This window comes from Hakea prostrata, chromosome 10 (assembly GCF_041222555.1).
Source record: "Hakea prostrata isolate BN-2017 chromosome 10, UWA_Hpros_2, whole genome shotgun sequence".
Lineage (NCBI taxonomy): Eukaryota > Viridiplantae > Streptophyta > Magnoliopsida > Proteales > Proteaceae > Hakea > Hakea prostrata.
In genome coordinates, this window is record NC_142609.1 from 50,348,777 (window position 1) to 50,355,475 (window position 6,699).

General features: G+C 34.6%; 1 long non-coding RNA gene across 1 annotated transcript; it reads right to left on the reverse strand.

The window, feature by feature from the left end:
* On the reverse strand, positions 1-3,085 carry LOC149003804 (uncharacterized). The gene is made up of 3 exons (XR_016170242.1): positions 2,900-3,085; positions 627-758; positions 1-490 (listed from the first exon to the last, which is right to left on the reverse strand). It is a non-coding gene; the product is annotated as an uncharacterized LOC149003804 (long non-coding RNA).
* Positions 3,086-6,699: the final 3,614 nt, after the last annotated feature.

The following is a 6,699-nucleotide window of genomic DNA, read 5'->3' on the forward strand; positions in this document are numbered from 1 at the left end:
TAAGAAAGAAATACAGCTAGCTAGCAATTAAGCAATATATGCGCGCGATTACATTACAATTACAATATCGCATGCAGCGTGCGTGAGATTAGAATCATATACATAAAACCTCGATCACCTCTTCGTGTTTACAACGCTGATCATCAGCAGGCAGGCTTATATATATATAACTGGGCTCAAATTAAGATCTCAAGCATTTTTGAAAGAGGCCCTGAAAGTGTGCAGATCAGGCTGCTGGAGAACATCCTACGAGTTGTTGTAGTTTTGATCACCAAAATACTGTGTGTACAAATCATACTGGTTGATCCCTGAAGCAGCAGAAGCTGCTTCTTCTCGGGAAGAACCTTGTTGATCAGGATCACTAGTATTTCTACAAGGAAGATGAGTGTGTTCCCCTTCGTAGATTATATGGTTGTCTGCTGGGTTTGAGGCAGACCACTCCACTCGCTTCTTGGCACCGCACTTCTTTTTTTGGCACCTGAAGTAGCTTCTTTACATGCAAATTAAAAAAGTATTTTAATCAATATTATTTCTCACATAGATACGTTTATCATCTCCTCATAAACTTGTCTGATCATTTCAAACTCATATTTTTCTATTTTTGTGAAATCTAGATATATAGCCACCTGGTTTTCCCAATATTTCTGATGAACTTTTGGCCATATTTTTTCCAGTCATGACCATCTGCCGGGATCACCAGTACTCCGTGTTCTCTTTCTCTCGTCGTTCGCTCTTCTCTAAGTCCTTCGGTTTCACCCCTAAAAGGATCAAGTCATGAACCAAACAAGAAAAAGATATTTATTATTTCATGCTTAATATACAGGTAATCACATTGATATCATGAAAAGAAGTGACATCTAACCAATGATGAGAGATCGAGAGACCTAGAATTACAATTACTTGCTAACAAGTTACAACTAGGAAAAGAAAAAATAAAAGAGAACGAAGTCATCGAGGAAGATGTATATGAGTAGTGTTAATTTTTTACCATATGTGTTTGAATTGCGAGTAACAAATATAAGACTAATAAATATGTATCGACGAATATATATAGAACAATGTGTATGGATACAATGAACTGAGTGCACTACCACAGTACCCAAAGAACATAGAGATGCATACTGATTAGGAAAATTGTGATGTTTATTTCTAGCCCACATCATCATCACCATATATGATGATTTTTGATGTTTGACCTAGTAGAGCTTTGTCGCTCTTGTATATATCTAGCTCCAAACCCGAATACACAATACATACATATAGATCAGCAAACAAGGTCGCACATATACCGAAAGGCAAATATGACTCATCTATCCAAAATTCCAAGGATCCTTTTGGTATCTATTTATATTCTCATTCATGTTCTATTAGAAGAAATCGATACCAAAAACACTTTTGGATAGAAGAAAAAAAAGAAGAAAAAAAAAGTGAAATTTAAATTATTTGGTAACCGTTCTTAGAATGTAAAATATGTTTGTCAAGAGCACGTTTCATTTTCTTGAAAGTGACAAATGTAGTATCAAGAATATTGTTATAAGAACATGTCAAACATGTTCTATAGAGAGAATAAAAACAAATAAGAGAAAGTGGTTTCAATATTTTTAGAATGAAAGTTTCTCAAATGCCAGGTTTGTGTTTTTTAGGTATAGGCTTGCTTCTCTCGATCTCCCCCAATATGAAATTCTCTGTGAAGCTCAAAGCATGGTTCTCTCTATAAAACAGTTCATTGACTCTCTTATGATCAGTTTGCCTTCTGGCTTTTTTATACATTTCTCTTCTAATCAAGTTGTTAATTTGCATTTTGAAGGATTGATTGTTCTTGATGAACAAATGAAGATGACAGGAGGGGAAAGATTTGTTTTTCTAATTTCTTAAAGTAAATGACATTCTTACCCTATGTTATACATTACCCACCCCATATAATATAAAGCTGATAGTTGTTAAAAAAAAAAAAAAATTGATACGACTGAAGTTTTGCCCAAAGTCTATGTATCTACATATCTATGTATAATAACTAAAAGTATATTATGCATTATGAGTTTTCTTTTTTCCATTCTTTTAAATTAAAACTAGGTTCGGTTAATACAAAACACACAAAATGGAAAATGATATAATAATAATAATAATAATAATAATAATAATAATAATAATAATAATAATAAAAAAGAAGAAAAAAGAAAAAGAAAATTAGTACCAAAAAGATTGAGAGAAGATCCGGCAGATCTCAAGGTCGCCATGCATTAATTTTGGGAGGATAGGTTCTGGGTCTACGCAACACATTCGGCCGCCGGAGTAGACCAAGAAACTAAAAAGAGAAAATAATCGTACGGGTTTTTAAGAGAATATATAATTAATAATCTGTGTTCTGTACATACATATATATATATATATATACATACATACATACCAGAATAATCTGATCGATCGATCGATCTCTCTCGTGGCTGTGTAACAAAATTCGGCTCCAAAGGCTCAAAGCTACCCGTGCATCCATCAATTAAACCTCAGGTCTCCCAAGCATGATCTACATGCATGTGTGCATTATTCAAGAAGAGAACCTGTGACTCTGTGAGATCTGCGGAAGTGAAACTGGGAAAGCCTGTGGAAAGGTTATATTTGTTGCATACCATACCTAAACTAGCTAGCAGTCTAGCAAGAGCAGAGAGAGAGAAGCTAGCTTAATCCTTACATGACATCTTTTAACAACTAACATAGAAAAACCCAAGAAATTAACAAACATTTTACCCATAAACGAAGGAAGCTTGACGAGATAGGTTTTGGGTTCGCCCTAACACAGCATATATATATATATATATATAAGAAGCTCCCGGCCGGCCAGTTCGAATTTCCGGTTAAACTAAAAAATAAAAGTAAAGAGGCGAATAAGATAAGGGCGTACAGAGGGCGGGCTCCTGGTATTGGAGTAGGGTTGGCCATGGATGAGCAAAGACTTTCTCCTACGCTCCTAGCTCTCTTCTTGAAACTGCCGAAGATGAAGAACCGTACCTCTTGTTATTATTATTTACGAATGAATAAAAGCAAAAGCAAAAGCGAACGAGAGAGGTAGAGAGAGAGAGAGAGAGAGAGATGTTTGACTGAGTGATTGATTACAGAACAGTTTCCCACAATTTTAAATTTTAAATAAAACAAATAATATCAGAGAAAGAGTTAATATAGGGCCGGCTGCGATGCCTGATGATGAAGACGACTTAACGGGTGGGCGAAGAAGCATATCGAATCTGTAGCTGACACGTACGTCTTTATTGACGTAATTTGGTAACGTCACTATATTCTCCCATATCTACTCGCATTGAGGAGTTAAGACTTAAAGAGTTGTGTCGGTCGGATTTTGAATTTTTCTTTTTCTTTTTCTTTTTTCTTTTATTCTTTTATTCTTTTATTCTTTTCAGCATTTTTTCAATTAGTCTACATTAAATTGGATTTAAATTCTTGAGTGCACATTAAGAGGGAAATATTTCAGATTCCCCTTAAAAAAAAGTTACGAATTACCTATATTTACTTTTCTGCTAACTTTGAAGCAGAAATATTATTTTCCCCATGAGTGAAGGGAAATATAAGTTATTTATTTTATTAAAATTCATTTAATTTTTTCAAATTTACAGATTCCTTGTTTCTCTCTGGGACATCGAATTCGAGGAAAACCCAAAATTATTGTACAACGCACTAGACGGTCAAGATTATATCCAATATTATTCATAAACCAAAGACAACGTTAAAAGGCAGAACTTGAGTTTGGTGCGAAGAAACGGAGAAAGGGATCATTAGAAGATATCAATGAATTTCAAAGATGGAAAACTAGAGGTTTAAGAAAACAGAAGAAGGCCGGGTTAATCATCAATGGGTGAGAGAAAGAAAATCTTCATCTTGTCTAGGCAGATGAGTAACATGGTTGGAAGAGGAGGCATTAGCATTAGTGCACCCAAGAAGTGGGACGGAGTGGTGCCTCCTAAGCGCCACCTTGATCCATCGATCTTACAATTGAACACCGGATTGCATTGAGAAGAAACCCATATAACCCAACATACATGAACTCCTCGACCCCATTATATTGTGATAGCCGAGCCGGAGTACACATTGCACCAAATCTAGTTTTTCACGAGCGCACTAAGCATATCGAGATCGATTTTCATCTTGTTCGTGAGAAATTATAAACCGATCTCATTCGTCCTACCAAGATTCACACTAGATCTCAAGTGGTGAATTTGTTAACAAAGCATTATCTCGAGATAATTTCATAAACCTACTTGGTAAGTTGAGTGTCTAAAATTTACACGCACAAACTTGAAGGAGAGTATTACACATACATAGTTGAATGAAATTTAAAATTCAATTCAAGTTAAAATTTCACCAACTCTCATCCTCATCGCTGCACCTTGTCTTCTTTATTCGTGCATCTTATATTTATTGTTCATATCATAGATGATAAATACATTGTACATGCTATACATTACAAATTGTATTGATTATACATACCATAGACAACCCATCCTTTTGTATTTGTATAAATAGTGATCTTTTATCACACATTAGTCAATAAGAGAAATTTATATTATACAAAATTTCATTTCTAACAATGAAAATGAATAAAATGAAAAGTAGATTAGATAAAAACCGTAATACTGAAACAATTGTTTTTTCCAACAGATTTTTACGATTGAATAGGTATGAATAGAAAAGAAGATACCAAAAGCAATATGAAAATGATGCATCATTATATTATTATCCATTGTATTAATATATACCATGCACGTATTTGACTAGACATAATAAATCAAGAAGTAACACTAACCATTATTTAAAGAAGAAAAACAAAAGTTACATGTTTTTTGATATATCGAACGCAGTTGTAAAATCAGTTTTTATCAATCGACTTATTTATCCAAAGTTTTTCTATAAAAAAACAAAAACAAAAACAAAACATAGAACCCAAATGAAACAGTCTTCAAACTTCGTCAAAGCTTTTTTTTTTTTTTTTTTTTTTTGGGGTAAGAACTTCGTCGAAGTCAGCATGACTTTTTATTCTTTTTACTACAAAATCTGGCTTTTGCAATGTCTTAGAATATGATTAAACTCGTTAAATGTATAAAAATTCTTTATTTAATTTGGATGATAAGTTTTCAAAACTTTGACGTCACCACCTAGTCATTTTATATTTTCACTTTTAAAGGGCTGAGCCTACTGCATGGTCCATATATGACTCTAGCACATGTTTTAAGACCTGGATTTCCTCGTTTTGCTGTTTTATAGCCATTCCTATGTGGTTTGGTGCTACTTGGAAAAGCAAGGTCATCAGGGGAGTATTACTAGCATTACTATTTACTGCATGCATTGCATATCGGAATTCACGAGATATCCATCCAACACTGAGTGTTACAGGCACCTCCATGTCAGCGGCACTAACCTAACAAAATCCCTCTCACTTCTTACTCTAATGTCAAGGGGTATAAGTTGTGGTTTGGGTTTATATAAACCCAACCTCTTCCTTGCATATTGTGTGCAATAGATACTTTCTTCACACTTGCATTATTTGTTGCTTATTATTTTACGAAGTTCATTTCTTTCTTTGAGTTTGTCCTAGTGTTGTGCTGTAACTTTTGGCTCCTTAAAGGGACTAGAAGAACTACCTCATCTTCTAATTTGAGGTTGATTTACCTTGGAGGTGTTGGTGCAAAGAACCCTTAATAGTAGGGTGCATCAATTATCTTAAATGTAGTAATCAAGGTGTGACTCAACCTTGTCCGTTGGTTGTTTGTTTGATTGCAACATCAAGTTCTCCGCTTAGCTAAAAACCTCCAATTGTATTGCAATTTTATTATTATTGTATCTTTAAAATTTGTAATATAATTACCCAACTAGATGAAACAATAGTAAAACATACCCAAGAAAAACAGGAGAGTGAATTTAGGTGAGAGGGAGATCCAATTTAATCTGATTTTCTATTAGAGCCATTGGGAAATGTATACAGCTACTTGTCAAAATCTTATAAAGGAATTACAAATGATTAGGAAGCTGATGATTAGAGGTTCTTTCATTGCTGACGCTATTAGGAAGCTGGTTTTTGCTATCATAGTCCACAGAGGAACAGCGGGGCGGAGCCGGAGAACAGGAGGGGGCCGAAGATGTGAGCAAGTGGGACCGAGGCCCACTCGAAAATATATAAAGAGAGTCGACATAAAAATAGGTAAAAATAAAAAAGGGAAAGAGAGAAATGAATAATTTGAGAAAGGAGAGGAACCGAGGGAGAAGATTTAGGAAACAAAGGCAACACCAATATTGGGCGGAAGGAAAAAAGGAGAAAAAAGGAATAAAAGAGGAAACAATGAGAGAAAAAAGAAATGAAAATAGGAGAGAAAAAGGAGAAATTCATGGACGGAGTTATTTTTTAATAGAATTAACATTATCCAAAACAGGAATTGAATGATAACCATAGAGAACAGAAGACAATGTACCCACATCTTTTCTTAAATTTTTATTTTTAATTTTTGGAGGGGGCCAAATAGTGGTATTTCACATTTAAAGATAGAGAAATAAGGAAAAAAAACAAGGATATTTCCAATTTCAAAAAATCCGGGGGGGCCATGGCCCCCTCCGGTCCCAACGTGGCTCCGCCAGTAGGATACTAGGATGCAATGCAACTTATGCCAATGGTCCAAGTTTTATCAGGCCGAGTCAGTAAAA